Source organism: Mustela nivalis, assembly GCF_964662115.1.
Source record: "Mustela nivalis genome assembly, chromosome: 13".
Classification (NCBI taxonomy): Eukaryota; Metazoa; Chordata; class Mammalia; order Carnivora; family Mustelidae; genus Mustela; species Mustela nivalis.
The window spans coordinates 34,553,601-34,574,639 of record NC_139032.1 but is presented as its reverse complement, the minus strand read 5'-3'; positions in this window follow the sequence as shown (position 1 = coordinate 34,574,639).

Sequence of the window (21,039 nt, the reverse complement as noted above, 5' to 3'; positions counted from 1 at the left end):
CTGTGAATAGAGATAGTTTTGCTTCATTTCCAGTCTGGATGCCTTTTATATCTTTTTCATGCCTTAGTGTCCTGTACTTGCAGTACAATGTTTAACAGATGTGGCAATAATGTTCTATTCATGATCTTAGGGAAAAATATTAATTATCTTACCATTAAAAGTGATATTAGCGCATTGTGGTCTGAAAATATGCAGGGAATGATCCCAATCTTTTGATACCGGTTGAGTCCTGATTTAGGACCGAGGATGTGATCTATTCTGGAGAATGTTCCATGTGCACTAGAGTAGAATGTGTGTACCCCTGGGGATAAAAATATATGTTTATAAAAAATAAAAAGTTAAAAAAAAAAGTGATATTAGCTATGGGTTTTTTCATAGATGCCTTTTTTAGACTGAGGAAGTTCTCCACATATTATTTTATTAAAAAATTATTTTAAGAAGAAATAACAAATTAATAAATACTTGATAAAGAGAATTGAATTTCATTTTCAGACTTGATCTTGAGTATGTCAACCTTGACCTTAAAAAAAAAAAAAAAGGAACCAATTGACTTTTATAGGCTTTTGAGAAAGAAGGTTAAAAATTTTAAGGGTTCCACTTCACCCAAGTTTTTGTTTCTTTCTAATCAACCTGTTACCTCTTTTATTCCTCTGTTACCCTGATCTTCATTCTGGCTGTAATAATTTTTAATGATATAATCTTGTCTCTAATGATGACTCTAATGCTAATGCCCAGTACTTTCCTCCACATCATTCATTATGGAAGTCTGATAAGCTCTAGGTGAAGAAACAGGGCAGTCTCTTTTGAAAGGAGTAGTAGCTATTAATGAGGCTTAGCCATTTCAGGAAATGATGAAGACATGATCAAATAAAAACCGCAGGGAGACTATACTCCAGTAGTTTCTTGCAGCTCCTACTAACGATGCAAGTTCAATTAATAGAAAAGTTACACTGACGGACAACATTGAAACATCAGATAGCTAATTTTAAATGAATCTTGTGGTTAAAAATACATCTACTTTTATAAAGTGTGGGAGCTTGGAGAGCTACTGAATCACAATATTGTTCAAGATCAAATGGCTTATCTATCTATCCACACACCATATAAAATATATATATTTGCCATATATATTTTTCCAAATACCTATATTTTTGCCAAATACATATATTTACCAAGTATATTTTTATATATACATATGTAGACGTATATGTATATATTTTCCCCCTAGACTCTCTAGCCCCTGTAGCTCATAATTTCTCCCATATTTCTAATTTTTCTGGCCTACTAGTAAATAAAAAGAAGCCACCATTTTTTGTACATCAAATTCTATTTGAAATAAGAAAATGCAAACATTTTGCAAAGTTCACTGGGTTGCACTGAGAGAGAGACCCCGACTGAAATGCTTTGGCATTTGGAGTTTGCACTGAGGGCAGGAGATATCTATTTTTTTTTTTAGTATCAAATTGGTTTTCTTCTTAGATATAGAGCTTTGTGAAAGAGCTTTACTGAATCATAAAATATATTTTCTCACTTTTGGGGTTATTAATTAAATGTATAGTGATCCTATAAGTGATTTTTAGTGAATTACATTTGAGGTTTAGATCAGTGAAATAGAAATCATGATTGTCAGGAAGGACATTTTATTTTACTGTTTTATTTTGTTTTAGGTTTTTTTTTCTATTTTATTTTATTTTATTTTATTTCTTTTCAGTGTTCCAGAATTCATTGTTTATGCACCACATCTTGTGCTCCATGCAATACGTGCCCTCCATAATACTCACCACCAGGCTCACCCAATCTCCTGTCCCCCTCCCCTCTCAAACCCTCAGTTTGTTTCTCAAAACCAGAGTCTCTCATGGTTTGTCTCCCCCTCTGGTTTTCCCCAACTCACTTCTCCTCTCCATCTCCCAGTGTCCTCTGTATTACATTTTAGCAGACAACAAATTTCACCTTTTTATTTTGTTCTAACCAAGATTAACAGTAACACATAGTCACAGAGCTTATTTCCAAATAATAAGACTCATGTAACTTTCTAATATTAGATTACCCAGAAAAAGGAAATAGTTCTGAAAAATTGGAATTTTCTCCCTGAATAACAGCAGAAAGCTCTTCTTTTGGTTAAATGTCTAGACAATCCTCAGCCAACATAATAATTAGCTAAGAGAAAGTAATGAGGGGATTTTTTTTAACATAAATGTGCAAGAGTTGAGGTGATAGCAATCCTAATTTTTATTTGATACAGTTCTAGAATACACAGCTGTGCTTCTAATGTTATATGTGTAGATCCAATCAGCAAAGCCATAAAAGGCTGCTTTCAAGACAGAGCAGAATATTTTTTTAAAGGTAGGAACAGGAGCTCTTAAGCAAGTGATCCTTGGATAGAATATATTAAATTGGTTTATGAAATCGGATAATAAAATTTGTATATTTTTCACTAATTAAAACTGAACTTAAATATTTTCTTCAGTTATTAATTGAAGGTAATAATCCACAGAAGTATTAACAAAATCTGTGAACATGATGAAATAGCAAATGCAGATTTTTTACATCATTTTATCTTTACAGACAACTTGAAATATTTTTATTTACTAGTTTGGAATTAAGGCAGTGATGTGACTTTTGGGGACAAATTTTTCATGTAAAACACTGATGAAGAAACATATGTAATATACACTACAAATTTAGCTTCTTAAACATATTTTGATAACTACTGAAGTATAATATTTGTAATTACATGTTTTTATTAATGCAAAAATATTTATCTGGACGTGGTCTATTGGTATTACCGGACTGCCCAGGGGCCTCTAGAACATACATAACTACTGAAATATGTGGAATAGGAAAGGAAGCTGTTTATGTGTGCTTGTTGGAGGCCACAACATGGTTGGAGTCGAGGACTAAACCAGGCCCTGACTTGTGTCTCCTTCAAAGTCCGGACACCTTGACAGGGTTAAGGACAGGAAAGTTGAGTTGCACTGAGAAAGGGTCTATGCTATGTGTTGTGCACTCGCCTACGTGACTTCCCACACACACTCCCTGCAGTAGGGAACAATGTGGCCAAGGTCCTGAATTCTTAGTCCTTGATGTTCTGTACCTCCCATAACCCACTCCCTGGTTGATTGTCTTGCTAATGGCTTTAGCCAAAACTACCTGGTGTCATGAGATTTGCTTGTAGTAAATGTAAACTTGTTATAGAAACTTGTGGTCATCTGACTAGGTACTGATGTATTCCTCCTCCTATTGGGGTCTGCCTTATAAATGCTTGTAAGATGTGGAATAAAGTTGGCACTGTTGGACATCATCTTCAGTGTCCCTCCTGCCCCTATCTCTTTGTCTCTCTCTTTTTTTTTAATGTTCATTCTTTATTTTTTTATTTTTTTTTAAAGATTTTATTTATTTATTTGACAGAGAGAAATCACAAGTAGATGGAGAGAGGCAGGCAGAGAGAAAGAGAGGGAAGCAGGCTCCCTGCTGAGCAGAGAGCCCGATGCAGGACTCAATCCCAGGACCCTGAGATCATGACCTGAGCCGAAGGCAGCGGCTTAACCCACTGAGCCACCCAGGCGCCCTCTCTTTGTCTCTTAATTTCTTTTCATCATCCTCTTAGCCCTCAAGGTTACCCTGGTCGATTCGTCGCACTGGCCGCAACATGTGCTCCTTGTCTGGACAGAAGGAATCTGCCACACACTCCACCTTAGATCATCTAGCATACCTCTACCTCAGCTTGTTCTCTCTTTTCACCTTTCCTTTGACAGTTCCAAGTGATGGTAGACAGTTAATTGAGAATCAGTTTCAAGATCCTGGGTCTGTTTTAATCAGATAAGATGTTTTCACATTTTTTGGAAACAAAAAATTAACCCCAGCTTGAACAGAAAGAAAAATGAACAGCTCACACTACAAGCTTGAGGTAGAGTATATTTAGAAGGGAGCTATGAAAGCTTTGTCTCTGCTTCTCTAACACCCTGGGTTCTTCCCTCTTTTCTGTGTGTGCTGCAACCTTAGGCAGACAGCAAGAAGGCTCCAGTGATTCTGGCGATTGTGTACACATACTACAATGTACAGGGCAAGAACAAAAGGAGGGTCTTCTATGTTTACTACTTAGAAGCAGGAAAATATTTCTGACCCCCCCCCCATAATGGTTTCCTCCATGTATCATTGGCCAAGAATAGATCATATTTCTGTTTTTAAACCAAACACTGACAAGGTGACTCTGATCTTTATGATTGACTTTTGAGGGTACAATGGATATTGTAGACTCAACCTCTAAGACCCCGGAGGTACCTATGTCTCTCAATCTCTTTTACTAGGGACAATCATTATAATTTTAATTTCAAATGAATATAATACAGTACTTTTATGAGGATGGCAAGTAACAATAAAGATTATAAATAAAAATAAATACAAGGTGTTGCAAATCTAAAATATTTAGCCAGCTCCCTCCCATTGCACTCAATTCACTTATCTTTGGGCAAATGCCTTAGTCATTAAAATCTCTAACTTGTAGATGAGAATGAAAATGTGAACCCATTGGTGACTCATAGATACCCTCTAAAGGTGAATGTCACATTCTGAAAACAGACTGAAATCTTCTGAAAACAGTGTCAGGCCTCTCGTTGTGCTCACTTGGCACACAAATTTTGCTGACAGAAGAGCTTCCCAAAGTGGCTAGGTCAAATCTGAGACTCATGAGGCAGTATTGGGTCAGAATTCCCAGTTTTCAACACAATGTAGTATCTCCAGTTTTCATATACCTTATGTAATTATAATAAATATCTCAGCATTATTAAGGGGTAAAAAGACGTACGCAAATTTAATAGACAAAAACTGAGATGTAAGCTTCAAAACATTTGAAATTTTAAATTTGAGAGTAAAAGCCAGGGTTTTTTTTTTTTTTTCTTAAGTTATGACCCACCATGTATTCCAAACCTCTTTGCCCAGAAAGCAAAATTTTAAAATGAATGAGAAATATGGCTTATTGTGCATAGCGATCTGCGAACTTCAGTATAATAAGATAAGAGATTTGTTTTGAGGAATAAATCAGAGAAACCTCTGTTTGACACAAACAGTAAATGGAATGAACACATGAAAGAGTATAGTGCACACCTTGAAGAGAAGTTCTATAGAAGTCAGTGAAGCGGTACTAAAATGTCTCAGGACTTTGCTTGTAGCTGAGGTATGGATGTACATGTAGCTGAACTGAAAGACCCTATGTTGCCTTCCATGGGAGTAAAGGACAACGTTTTGGAAAGGAGGTTGCACTGTCTGCTCTCTGGATTTCTTTATTAATGCTGAGTGTGAGAAATTAGACTTGGCTTTGGCCTTGTCTCTCGGTGGTTGTGGGACATCACACACAGTACTTATTTTTTTTTTAATTAATTTTTTTTATTTTTTATGAACATATATTTTTATCCCCAGGGGTACAGGTCTGTGAATCACCAGGTTTACACACTTCACAGCACTCACCAAAGCACATACCCTCCCCAATGGCCATAATCCCACCCCCTTCTCCCAAACCCCCTCCCCCCAGCAACCCTCAGTTTGTTTTGTGAGATTAAGAGTCACTTATGGTTTGTCTCCCTCCCAATCCCATCTTGTTTCATTTATTCTTCTCCTACCCACTTAAGCCCCCATGTTGCATCACCACTTCCTCATATCAGGGAGATCATATGATAATTGTCTTTCTCTGCTTGACTTATTTCGCTAAGCATGATACGCTCTAGTTCCATCCATGTTGTCGCAAATGGCAAGATTTCATTTCTTTTGATGGCTGCATAGTATTCCATTGTGTATATATACCACAACTTCTTGATCCATTCATTGTTGATGGACATCTAGGTTCTTTCCATAGTTTGGCTATTGTGGACATTGCTGCTATAAACATTCGGGTGCACGTGCCCCTTTGGATCACTACGTTTGTATCTTTAGGGTAAATGCCCAATAGTGCAATTGCTGGGTCATAGGGCAGTTCTATTTTCAACATTTTGAGGAACCTCCATGCTGTTTTCCAGAGTGGCTGCACCAGCTTGCATTCCCACCAACAGTGTAGGAGGGTTCCCCTTTCTCCGCATCCTCGCCAGCATCTGTCATTTCCTGACTTGTTGATTTTAGCCATTCTGACTGGTGTGAGGTGATATCTCATTGTGGTTTTGATTTTTATTTCCCTGATGCTGAGTGATATGGAGCACTTTTTCATGTGTCTGTTGGCCATCTGGATGTCTTCTTTGCAGAAATGTCTGTTCATGTCCTCTGCCCATTTCTTGATTGGATTATTTGTTCTTTGGGTGTTGATTTTGCTAAGTTCTATTGGGATTTCATCAAGAACAAAATCACAGTACTTATTCTAACAAGCCAATTCTTCAACTGAGAAGCCCTCGTACCCCTATGTAAGCTCTTGATTTATGTTGCTCCACAGCTGGTCAATAGGGGAGCGGAGGGGAGAGGAATTTTTGTTCTAGAGACATATGGTGGTATTTCAGGTGTTCCTGTGTCCTTAGTATTCTTCTCTCTGCCACATTCTATAAGAAGCACTACTGTTTTCACCTGCCTTCTCTCCCCAGAAAACCTCTGCACTCCCTTCCTGGCTAGATTGGGTGATGCTTTTATGGGGTCTCATAACACTCTCCATGCCCATTTAATGGTATTTATGTGGCCTTGTTGAGAACATACTTGTTATCTGTGTGTCTCTCTCCTAGCAACATGTTAGGTCTTCCAATCTCTTTATCCAGCTCCTAACAGAGTGCCCATCACATTTTAAGTGCCTAGATGATGTTTAATGTCATTGAATAGGGATTGCCAAAATAACAAAATGAAGTGCCTTCATTTCCCCAAGAATGTCCTTAGTGCCCTCCAAAACTATTCACCTGCCTCTTCCACCCTACAAGGGATATCAATCAAAATGTTTTGGTAACATGCTTTAGTGGTCTGCCATAAACATTTGTATGAGGTTTTTCAATAAGAATCAGCAAAACAAAAAGAAAAATCTCTAATATTCCAGCTAAAGATGCATCAGTAAACCCAGCAGGATATTAATATTCAGTTAGCATGATAACCAGGCTTCAGTATTAAATATGATTATGATTTTTATTCATTCTAAGGTCATTGGTATCAATCTCTCAATAAATCAAGTCAAATTTAGTATATATCAAAGAGCATAATTAATAGTAAGGAGATACTATCAACTAATAAAAGCCTCCTAATTTGGGTTTGAGAGAATCTTAGACTAAGAAAATCCAATGAGAAGAAAATTATTTGAAAGATATTTTTAACCTGATGGGAAAAAAAGCACTGAACTAAAATTATACCATCTATTACAATATTTCAAATTCAAACATTACAGTTCCTTTTGAAAGAAGGGAACTAAAATGCAATGATCTCTCTAAAGAGTGAAAGGCATGAGATACTTTAATCCTTCCATGTCAGTCTCCACTCAAGCCTGGATAGAAGGCAGAACATAGAGCCATTAAGAAGGGTATCATGGTAGATTTAAGAAGGTGAAGGAAAAAGCCTTTAATGTAAGTAATCAGGAACTCCTTGAAACAATGGCTGTTCTCTAGAAAAGATGCCCACTGAATGCAGGGAAATCATGGTAGCTGCACTGAGGGGGAAAAAACAGAGCCCAGGTAAGACAAAGATATTTGATGTTCTTCAACATGTGGGCTTTCCATCCTCTTTCCATTTGTCTGCATAAAGGGGCAGAAGCTACCCAGGGTCCCCAAGTCCTAAAAGCTGTCTTTTTCGGATGACTCTGTTATAAATACACATATCTGAGATGTGTCTGCTTTGTTCAGAGGGCTAATTTTAGCGGGCAAAAAACTTTATGAGATAATACTGCATAAACTTCTACCTATTGCAAAAGTTTTGAGCCATAAATTAATCCTTAATCAAATGATATGGTTAATAAGGGAACTGTCTAGAAAGCCAGAGGGAATGCTGTATTTGATCATACAAGAATTCTTTACAATAGGGAACAGCAAGGTAAGGTATATTCATCCAAGGTGTTGCTCAATAGGATCCATTGGGAAGAAAACATAAGCATTTTAATTTATCTTTTTATTTATGATATCCTTTTAAATTTGTTTCATAGCATATAATTTATTGGCATAGTAGGGTACATTTAAGATTTATAAACACATAGATTTACATTTATGAGGGTTGCATGTGCTATGTTTTTGGAGGATTTTTTGTTTTATTTTCCTGATGATGATGATGTGCATTTTTCCATTCAAACTTTGCCATTTTGAGAGCTTAACTATATGATTTCGGTGCAGAAGATTCTTTCCCTTCTAATCCAGTGGCTCTGGAGGCTCTGGGCCTGGCTGTTTCTGCTCCATTTCAGTAAATGATCAAGGTCTTAGGCACATGATTTTGAGGGTTGTTTTCATTTTTACATAGAAAGAACACATGGCTGATTGAACTAAGATATTTCTATTCTTTATGAATTATCAATCCCACAATATTGCTCTCTATAAACATTCTGCAAGTTACATACTGAGAACTGGTAAAGTGGTTATGTTTTGTAGGTGCACTACCTATGAATACTTTGTGCACTTTATTATTATTATTATTTTCTTTTCTGCTCACTTGAAGCCATCAGCTTGAAGTGATCACCTTTCCCTGGTAAAGAATCCCTACCCTGTCTTAGTCAGCCAGGATATATAGTTAAAACCATTCAAAACAGAACTTCAGAATTACAGAAACACACATTTAACCATTTTTAGAAAAATCCCAGAACCAAATTATAAAAGTACAGCATAGAGATGAATGGAATCCAGTTTCTAAAGGGCTGAAATGCATCCCCATAATGTAAGGGGAAAGCTCACTGACTATTCAAAATAGAACACATTTTACTATTGAAAGATCTCTCAAAGTCAAATTCTTGTGCTGCCAGTGTTTGATAAAACATCTTCTATAAACTAGATTAGCAGTTACTTGAACATGATCTTCCCAGTGTCTTTAGGTTGATGAGAGGGTTAGGATAACTTTAAAAAGGGAAAACACTCATCTGGGCCATAGACTAAATGTCCAGCTGAATATTGAGACCACAAGGACATGGGCATTTCTACCCTAGCTAAAAATCCACCTTTCAAATTCTGATCATAGAGAAAAGGAAAAAAATAAAACCCTCTTCTCCTTTGCACTCCTTTGACAGAGAATGGAGTAAACAGAGTCAGGAGAGAGAGAAGAAATCAGCCTGCTGCAACGGTTTTCCCCTTTATTTAAAGATAATTATCTTGGGACATTCCTTTGCATATGCTCCTTTCATGTTCTTAGCATCTGGGGAAATTTAGCTTGGGTTCCACCCTATGTCCAGCTTCAAGATATTATATAAATGCAGAAAACCCATAGATATTACTAAAATTGCTATGACCTGGTTCACAGGCTTGAGATTCAAATATGATCACAGCACAGTTATTTTTTTTTTTTTAGTGATTAAAATGCAGGCTGATGAATATATAGCACTTACTAATTCAAAATTTAAAAATTCACCTACATATACTTATTTAAAGAAAAATGTGAGGATATCAACTTAAACAGCACTGTCAGGCAGCTGGCAATTGTTTTAGCATGGTGATAAGTGTTTCTTATATATATATATATATTTTATTCTTGTATGTGTTTTACATTTTTCATAATAATGTGATTTTTTAAAAAATATTAAATCTCAGGGGCAGTGCTGCCAGTTATTACATTCCATGAGCTGTTCTCCAGAAGAGACATCAGCTATTCCCTTAGTGGGTTTCATTTCCTGTCTGTTTTCACAAAGAGAGTATCTTCCTATATAAAGATTTAAGTATAGGATTCTGTGGGATGTGTTTCTCATACAACATGGATGCCAAATGAAAGTAAAAGTCTTCACATGACACTCGGGTAAAGACCCTGTAGTTTGTTCCGGTGCTGGAGATAATGTCTGCACATTAAGGACTGGAGGAAAAAGGAACTCCATTGCCGTAAACGAGAGAGGGTTTCAAGGTGGCAATATGCAAAAAGATTTTCAAGGGAATTTCAGTATATGTAAGACTATAAATTCCTTTTGGTGAAACATCATTCTCCCCATGCCCACACCAGTTATCCATAATATACTTGGTGTCATTCTTCCAGAAGCCAAAGAGGTTAAGAATCTCATTAATCTCTAATATTAGTCTGGCCTCACAATGTCCCACAATGTCACTTGTGAAAATTTGTTCTCTACAGTCCACAGCTATTGTGTCCGGGATCCTAAGGGGTTTCCATCCTCCTTTTCTTCCATGTAATTCAAACCCCTTCCTCCCAAGAAATTCTTTCACTCTAATTGATGTCTTAATTATTAATGGTTGGATAGAAGGAAGAGAATTCAAAGAATGGGAAGACATTGGTTCTATGCTTTATAGTTTTCAGAACCTGAAAAAAATCTCCTGTTTTTTTTTTTTTTTTTTTTTTCCTGGAGCAGGGCCCTAAGCCTGAAATAACTAACAAGACTTCAGAGTTCATTTGAATTAAGAGTAAACAAATTTATTCTTTAATCCCTGCAGTGAACCGAACCATTTCAAACCCAAATTGGCTGCAACTATTAAGAGGAGACAAATGAAACAAGAGAATCAAAGCAGCAGAGACTTAGGGTCATCTAATGCGGGTCCCTAAGGATGGAGCCCGAAGATGCCTGAGAGTTTCTGGGAGGTAAAGAGTCTTGTCCTGAAAATCCATATCAAAATATTAATATAGGTACATAAATAGTCCATTCAACTGCAGTTCAAGACATCATTTTATGTTGTACTTAAAAGAAGACAAGGAGTGAAGGAAGAACAGACTTCAGTGGAGAATGGGATTGGACACACCCTTCAGAGCCTGTTTATTGTATTTACATGGGCATCTTTCTCCTTTGTAAGTATTTTGACTATTGAGGTATCTTGGGTTTATACATATTATGAATATCTTTAGAACCAGTCTTCATATTGATGAAATGCATGCTTACGTGTTTTTGTTTAAGGTGACCTATTTTTAAATCCCAAAACTTTTGTCACTTAGTTGGAGTTATTTTTTTTTTAAGATTTTATTTCTTTATTTGAGAGAGAGAGAAATAGAATATGCAGGAGGGAGGGCAAAAGGAGAAGGACAAATAGACTCCCCACACAGCAGGGAGTAGACTCAGGGTTCTATCCCAGGACCCTGAGATCACAAACTGAGCTGAAGTCAGATACTTAACTGATAGAGCCACCCAGGCAACCCCACTAGGTATTATCTTAATTCATTACTTAACCCCTCTTTATTTTTAAAACAGAGACTAAAATACATATACCGAATTTCCTAGAAGGCTTAGTTTTTAAGAATATTTGTGAAGTTATTTAACTCATAGTCAACATTCAAGAAATCTTCCCCAGTGGACTTGTTAACAGTTTAATTCATAAGGTATCAGAATCTATCCTCCATCCTCACTTCAGTTTCCTTATTTTTTAATGTAAATTTGAAAAAACGAGGAAAAATTCAGTAAAGTTCTATTATAGGAAAAATGACTAACAGAAACCTAGCTATGCCTAAAGAAAATAAAGTTATGGGATAAATGAAACATGGGCTTTATTTCTCTGAATCCAAAACAACCAGGCACTTGGATTAATTTAGCCAACCATTAAATCAACTCAATAAAAAAAATCATTAGCCAAGTAGTTTGTTGAGTGATTGGTTGGGGTCATGTTATCAAAAGAATTCCAAGCAGAAAGTTTTTTGTGAATATCTTACCTTTATCTTTTCTGCTTCTGTTTCTATACTGTCTGTTCCCTTGTGTTTTGGGGGGAGTTTGAAAATTGTAAAATAATATAAGCTCATTGTAAAACAAAAATATATTAAGTCAAAAATAAAATTTCCATCTTAATCAAGCATACCCCTTAGAGAGAGCCATGGTAATATTGTGGTGCACTTCTTACAATACTTTGTACACATTTTAAAATCTATTTTTTAACTTAGAAACATGTTGCGATCATCTTTCCAAATCAGTGTATAAAGAATTACCTCATTCATTTTAACCGCAATGAGTACTTCATTTCAAATGTACCTTAACATATTTAATCAATCTCTTGATTGATTGGTGGACATTACTCTTCTTGAAGAAGTTCTACTGAATCACTCCCATGGGTTTCTGTGTCAGAGGAAAAATAGGAATATCCCTGCCACGGGGACATCTTTGCGTCCCTGGGAACCAGGAAGCTCCTGTGACATATGAAACACTTAGAAAGGTGAAAAGTCTCACTGGGAAATATGAGTTAGCCAACACACATTTTTGTGGGCTAACCAGCATTTCTGTATGCTTGATAATTTTTGGAAACACTTCAAAATTCCTTTAGTAAAAATTCTGTAGTTCTTGAAACCTGTGATCCGGCTCCTGCTCTGCCTCAGCTCTCACTCCTTCCCCATGGGCCCCTCAAGTTGCAGCCATCCAGACTTCTGGCTGCCATGCACAGACGCCATACTCACCCCACCTTGCCTGTACATATGGTGCACGCTTTGCCACAAATCCCCTTTCCCTTGTCTCCCCACTAAAATATTCTGTGTCCAAAGCCTTTGACTATTGTTTCATCCGTCAGCGTCTTCCTCCCCTTCCTCCTTTCATATGACCTCAGGAAACACAGCTATTTCACTTCCATTGCCCTATTGACATTTCTTAGATAATGTACTTTTTGTATCCTATTCTAGTAACATGTTTAAATCTGACTTCTAAGCAAAATGAGATTCTTAAGGGTATGGACTGCTTGGTGAGTTTTTAGCCTAGTGGCTAACCCACAGAAGAAACTGAGTGGCAGGTTACTTGACTCAAAAGGCAGCTACCTAGAGATCTTCTTCTCATCCTGCACAGACTATATATCATAGAAGTTGGCTGGGTGCTCCCATGGGTCTGAAAGTACATGTGGACATTTTTTTTTTTTTTTAAAGATTTTATTTATTCATTTGACAGAGAGAGATCACAAGTAGGCAGAGAGGCAGGCAGAGAGAGAGAGGAGGAAGCAGGCTCCCTGCCGAGCAGAGAGCCCGATGTGGGACTCGATCCCAGGACTCTGAGATCATGACCTGAGCCGAAGGCAGCGGCTTAACCCACTGAGCCACCCAGGCGCCCCATGTGGACATTTTTATATGATCATTATTTCAGAAGTTGCCTTTTTTGTTCAAACTGTCATCACATTGAGAATTATGTCACCCATCCGTTACTGTACACAGTTCCTACTGCTAAATAATGCTCAACATGTACTATAGCGTTCAGTACAATAGCGAGTTCCATATGGCTCCTCACACATTTACTTTTACATTCATTGGCAATTTAGAATGGCATTGTTCATTATATTTCAGGTGTCAGCCCGGCTGGACTGACTTAGACCGTCAGAAAGTGAAAGGCTGACATTGGGCATGACTCATTACAGTGCAATGGATGTAAGAGAGCATTTCAGGAGAAAATCAGCTTTAATCAGTGTCAGTAGATGTCATGTGGTTTTTTCCCAGCACTGATAACAGCGCATCAGTTTAGAAATGACAGCTGCCGGACACAAGCTATTGTGTCATTTATGCTTCTCCATACCACTAAGCTCCAAACTCTAGTCATTGATCTAATTTGCTTCTGTTTTTGTTTTTGTTTTTGTTTTTTAATAAGGACCAACAGTAATAACTATGAACAAAAAGAAAAGTGTCCTTTCTAAAGAAAATAGGGGCACCTGGGTGGCTCAGTCAGATGGGCATCTGACTTCAGTTCGGGTCATGATTCTAGGGTCCTGGGATCAAGCCCTGCATTAGGCTCTGCTCAGAAGAGAACGTATTTCTCCCTCTCCCTCTGCTGCTCCCCCTGCTTGTGTGCTTTCTCTATCAAACAAATAAATAAAATCTTTAAAAAATTAAAAAAATAAAGAAGTTAGTTATGTAACTAGAGTGATTTTCCTAACTCTAACTATATACTGGTTTTTGCTTTCAGAGGGAAGGTTACTGCTGACCTGAACATTACATGGGAGCAGTTAAAATTTTCTCCATTTCTGGAGGTATTCTTAGAAGGTAACACCTTATGTGTTTTCTAATAGCTTATCTCATTTAAGTTTTGTAAAGCTCTGTGAGGTCGATCAATATCATCATCTCTATTTTGCAGTTGAGGCATCTGAGATTCACTAAAGTTAATAATCAAATGGTGTGTCCTACTGAGAATCAATGAGAGTCAGGAAGACTCAAACCAAGGTGTTCTGCTTCCATGGATTTCCAGAGGAATATTCATAAAAGAAAAATTCTGGATCAACTCATTCAAGAATCCAAACTGCCAATACTTCCAAGGAGCTCTAGCAATCAAAGTAAAGAAAACGAAAGACGACACTTTATTCAAGTTTTCCATTTTTCTAATGTCAGCTTATACTTCCACCATTTTAAAATAACCCAAGAAATGGGAGCCATCTCTACCTTTCCCATAAGTTGCCACAGAAGTGCCTTGTCAACAATGAAGAACTATATATATTTTTTCCATTGTGTTGGTGCCATGGAAATATGCCTGTTCAATTCTTATCAGATTAGTTCTATTGGTAGTTTCCCAGAAGGAAAAGACTAAGGATATATCTGCTTAAAATATGCCCTTGCAAATAGATAATCAAATATTTCTTCCAGGGGAGCAACAGGGGATAGATCCTTTGAGGGTGTCTCTAGGTTTACAAAAACCTGAGGAATTATGATGACATGCTGTCATACCCTTGCCCCTAGGATACCTAGTATGAAGTCCTTTTTTACTCCCTTCCCTATAACTTTATTTCTCTTTCTTCCTATGTCTTAATAACTCTGAGAAATAGGTAGTATGAAAGCCATGGCTATTCCAACTTACTGGGGTTCTTGAAGATAGCTTCATAAGATCCTTAATGGTCTTCAGCTGTATTGCTGATGGATTCCAAGCTATCTCACGCTGGTATAGCTCCCTGCTTTCCCATAATCATTTTTGAAATACAATAAATAATTGAGCACTTTGGCAAAAACTTGATATTCACTAGGAGACAGGACAGGTGAAAAATCTACTCCCACAAAGGCATGGCACGCATTTTTTATTTATTTATGTTTGGTATGTTAGTTTGTATTAAGACAGGATTAGGAGTCAAGCAGATCAACGTAAGCTTATAAAGGGAGTAGCTTTCCTTTAGCAAAACATTTGACAAAGAGGCTATTCTCGATATCTTTTTAAAAATATCGAATATTATCCACTGGGTGATAATATAGTTAGTATACGCATAACCTATTAAATTCTTTTACCAAATATTTTGATTATGATGTTGAGAGAAAACTTAGTGTATGTTGTATATCTCAGGGCAATGCTATAATATTCCTATTTTTTTAAAAAAACAATTTCTTTCTGGCAATAACAAATGCCTCCAAAGTGATTAGATTTTCAGAAAGTTATTTTCATGAGCTTGATAATCATTAACAGATTATTATTATTTTTCTAAATATTTTATTTATTTATTCATTTGGGAGAGAGAGAGAATGTGCAAGCAGCAGGCGATGGTTAGAGGGAGAGGGAAGAGCAGACAGAATGAGCAGGAAGTCTGACACCTCGGACCCCAGGATCATGACCTGAGCCTAAAGCAGATGCTTAACTGACTAAATCACCCAGGTGCCCCCAAGAAATTATTTTAAAGTAATACTTTAAATTTTATATTAGTTAGGGGCACCTGAGTGGCTTTGTTGGTAGCTCAAAATGGCTTTTTCTTCCAGCAGGGAAAAGGAAAACAGCCAGCCAGTAAGAGGGTCACATGGCTGATTTTATTCGTGGGATGTGAGCAGAAATATGTTTCACTCTTAGGACAAAGGACTTAAGAAGTGGATGTTCTTTCTCCATCTTTTCTTTCCCCTTCCACTAGTCTGAAGAACATGAGCATAAAGACCTTGAAAGCCACATTATTACAACAAGTGGAACATGAAGGTGTTTGGGACCTGCATCCTTGAATCATTAGGGAAAGAACAGCCCACTGAGCTGGAACGGTTATCAGACTGAGTGTTAAATTTTGTTGGATTAAGACATGGAAATGTTGTTATGTTCTGCTCTCATCAAAGTTGATGATACTCTAATACAGGTTGGAACTCTGTGAAAGTCATTGCTTAGCCCATTAAAATGGGTTAATCTGATAGCCTCTTGTGTTCTAGACTTAGTGTTCTATTTGTGACAACCTCTGACTGCTGGCAATTCTTTTCCCATGTGCAGACCCAGTGTCTGAAAGGTAAAGATTGTCAGGACAACTGTCTCCTATTTTTTTGTTGTTTTTACCTGCTGCATGAATATTAGGAGAATAAAAACATTCCTGTTTTCTCTTGGGCTGAAACATTTATCACTGATTTGGAGCACCTAGGGCCTAGAGATGACAGAAAGTTCTAGAAATACAGGTTATAAGTGAATGCTAATTTGTCCCACATTACTCATTTTCTTACCATACCATAGCGTGCATTGTCAGGCTTACATATTTCAGAGTACTCACCATATCTATATATACCCTCCAGATGATGATTTTTTTTTTAAGTGTGTGTGTGTGTTTTAAATTTGTGATAGAGACAAAGATAAAAGGGAAAGTTAATACAACAGATGAGGGACTGCATCATTTGTTCCCTGGCTTTCAAGCTATTGCCTATGTTATTTACTGGGCCTGAAATTTTCTTGTCCTCTCTTTTTCGTTTAGCTAACTCATGTACATCTTTTAAAATTCATCTCAGCTATCATTTACTCTGGGAAGCCTTCTGTCTTCTTACCAACATCTCATTTTGATGGCTTTTCTTTATATTTTCTTAGTATTTTGCACTTATAAATAACCCTATAAGTCATTGATTTTGTTTACTTATTTTTTGTCTAGAAATGTCTAATTTTCTTGTGGTAGACATTTTTTTATTTAACTCTGTATTTTCGAAGTCTTGCATGGAACCTGGCACTTTTATTTATATCTTGTCATGCTCTAACACTAACAGGAAATGAATGAAGGATTGAATCAGGACATGTTTAAACATCAATAATCACAAATGATAAGCTCAAGTAATCAAGATGAAATAAAAATAATATCAAAGCAAAATTCTAAGTTTAAAAAATACAAATAAAATAAAAACAAACAAAAACACTCTGTATTGAAAATAAAGATCACAGAATTCATAGATTCACAAAAGGCTAATGTAAAAAGGATCTGAAGTTTTAGAGAACCAGTAGCTTGAAAGGAACCAACAAATAAGTGATGTGTAAAGAGAACTAGAGGATCCTGATTAGTGCAGAGAACAGTGATATATGTTCTGTAAAATTAAAGCACATCTATAATATTCTTCATGATGACAGGTGCCATCATTACTCAAGAGAAGCCAGAGGATGTCCAGAAGACAATGATCAGGATAGTGACCAGGGTGGATCTAGGATTCTTTAAAGAAAGACCTTTAAATTATCTGATGGATCTCATGAATAAAAAGGGGTTGAATTACTTTGCTGAATGCTAGAAGCACAAACTGGGACAAATACAGAAAGGTGCTGAAGACAAGTTTTGTGATTTTAGAGAAAAACGGTCAGATAATCAAGCTTTTCAAAAATATCAAAGGCTACTTTGGTCAAGTTGTGGAGTTTGAGCAAAGGTTGAATGACTTTTCATCAGAGTTGTGACAGATGGGATTCCTGCATGGAACCTGGCACTTTGTTTTATTTATATCTTGTTACACCAGTTACACTTTATTGTTCTTTTCAACCTGATTATTCTAAATTGGTTACAGTGAATCAGACCAATAATAAGTTGTTCTAGTATGGATATAAAACTGTTCTTTCCTGACTCTACATTTTTCCTTCCTTCTCTTCCACTTTTGCTCTCTTCTTCTCCCTTCCATCTTTTCTTTATTCTTCCTTCTCACTAATACTTATTAACAACTACTATAGGTCAGGGATTGTAGTAAGCACTATTATTTCAACAACAAACAAGTTAGACAAGCTTGTTGCGCTTACAGAGTTCAGTCTACTGTGAGATATAAACAGTCGAATAAACACAATGAATATCACTAAAGATTATGATAGGAGGTTTGCAGAGTTGTCTTGGGGGGCTTAGAAATGGTTATTAATCCAGGCATAGAGTGTTCAAGGGTAGTGACATTGAATTTGTAGGCCTCTTTGAGGCAAGCTCAGCCTTGCTGGTAGCATTACATGCAGAACAAGGGCAAGCTGCATTCACATGGTTCTTTGTATCAACTTCTTTCCAAGATACCCCAAGCATTTTCCAAATTAATTTCTTTAATCATGAAATATCCTGTGAGAATGATACACATTCTATCCTTTTACCGCTACCTGATAACTGTCAATGCAGGTGTTTTATGCTAGGCATGAGAAAGATGGAGAAACAGAGACAGAGTCAGAGACAAAAAGAGGAAGGGAGGGAGGGATAGAGAGTATAATTGCCCAAGTCACTCAGGAGACATTGCCTCCTGTGATGAGAAAGATTTTAATTTCAGGGCTGGGTGTAAAATAGGCCTTGAATATGCAATGGCTAACATGCATGCATACTGAGCCACTGTCAATCCAGATTTGAAACTCATTACTATAAATTGCTTTTGGATGCCTTGAGCATGAAAAATGCAATAAAAAACAAAAATTATTTTGCAAAGAAAATGGTAAAACTGTAAGGATAAATTTTAGAGTTCTCCTTGCAGAAGTGAGGAGCCCAAAAGAATACAAGGGACCCAGATTCTTCCCATGAGAAGTAGTGATATCTGTTGAAAAAAGAGGAAAAACAAAATTATAATAGTTTACTTTCTTTCCCAGAAACAACAAGAAACTAATTAACTGAGCTGGTCTCAATACACTGACCTTTATTATTTGTTGTCTATTAAGATATTTCCACCAGAAGCCAATAGTGACACATGTTAATTGCATCCTATTTGTATTGACTATCATGCCCCCTATAACGATCATTTGTTTCTACAAAATTGCCACATGTCAACACGTCAACCAAAGAGTCCGGTTAAGCCACGCGTGACCTCCAATAGGCTTAATCTGGGTTGGTTTTCATTCTTTGTCAGCCTGTCAAGGGAAGGCAAGGAATCTGGCCAGCACAAGTGGAAATGACATTAATTTAGTACTGAAAATGTATTACAGATGTTCTTCTCCCACCCCTAGGGCTTAAACTTTCTTATGCTGCTATACAATACCTTATTCTCTAGCCTGACAGCATTGCCGTCTTACTGCAAAAAGACTGTTAATGAAATAATTTTCTTAAGAAACTTAAGAGTATCGATTCCTTAAGAGTATTCTTAAGAGTAAGATTTAAGAGTATTGATTTAATTGGTCATGAGTGATAGATACTGTGTCTTCTGAGAAGAAAATCCTTACTAGGAACCATAATTGGCCTAGGATCATTTCAAATCAAAATATGTAATGTCATTTAAGAGCATGATATTTGATGTAATGGAGAAAACAGTAGGTAAAGTTCCAAGGGTACTGGATTCCAGCTCTTTTGTTTACACCAACTAAATTGAACAATACAGTCTTTTTGAGATGATTTCTCATCTTTAAAACACAGATCTCTATATGATTTTCACATTTCCTGTATCTCATACTCTTGGAACTCTGCAGACTTTATATCACTTATTACAGTTGCATTTGTAGATTATTGTGTGATTCTTTGATTAATTACTCTCCCTCTACTCCACTGATGCTCCATGAGAGCAAGGATCATGTTTAATTTTGTTCAATATTTCATCTCTAGCTCCTAGCACAAGTCTGGCATAAAGTCAGTATTCAATGAATACTCCTTAAATGAATGAATAGATGAACAATATTTAGAAACCATTCCATTGTTTTAGGAGTCCTAAAAATGGTTTTGCCTCAAGAAGACTCCATCAATACATGACTTCTCTGAATTCCAGGGCAACTTATCTGTGTCTGTCTCAAAGAGTTTATAACATACGGTCTTGCATTGTAATTATTCAGATTCATGTTAGATGCCCTGAATAACTACAGATTGCCTTATACACAATAGGAACTCAATAAATATGTATTGAATATGTGACAGTGTATCTGCCTTACTTATCTTTATGTCCCAAGGCTAATGGATGCTTAATAGTGTTTGTTAAATTAAAGCTGGGGACATTTCACTGGTTTGGAAGAAAATATTCAGATTATAAGTAACAGAAAGCTCAACTCAAACAGGTTTAATCAGTAAGGATATACTTTATGACTCATATAACTGAAAAGCCCAGGGTTAGGCTTCAGAAGAGTTATGCTGTCACTGAAGTCCCAACTTTCGATCTCTTCACTCTACCTTCCTTCTTCCTCTTGCTAAGAGTGACTGCTCCTAAGATAGTGTGAGGAGCTTCCTAGAACTACATTTTTCTTTTTTGTAATTGTGGTTACTATGTACCAGACACTGTTTCCAATGCATAAGAAGCTTTAGCTCATGTAGTCTTCAGAAACCTCTCCACAATTAGGAATGATTAGTATTCCCATTTTACACATAAGAACACTGAGGAACAGAGAAATTAAATAACTTTCCCAAAGTCATACAATTGCAGAAGCCATGATTTAAACCCAAGAAATTTGTCTCCAGAGTGTCTGTTCCCAACCACTATAATTCTTTACTTAAAAACAGGAAGAAAGCTGCTCTTTTATTAGATCCTAAGGAATAAAGTGGAAACAACTTTTCCTGAGATCTAAGCAAAAATCTCTTTGTATCTCACTGGCCTGATTGGGTTAAGTGTTCATTCCAATCACTCCTTGCAGCCAGTGGTAGACACAAGAGGATTGGCTTAAATCTATTGGAAGCAAATTCTGGAGCTGAGTGGCCTAAATATCTTATGGCCTGAATAGGGCAGGATAGATATATAAGCAAATTCAATGATGCTGTTACTATGGATATGAGTGAGGAATTTTTGGATGGACACAAAAGATCAAATGTCCACTGTGACTGATAAATCCCAAAAGATATTTTAAAAAGAGTTACATATCAAAACTTCTGTATCTTCAATGAAAAAATGAAATCCTTAATAAGTCCACTGGAAAATAGGAATTTTAGTTTGTGTTGCTAATAGATGTTGTTGAACAATTTTGTAAACTTGATCAGAAGTCTA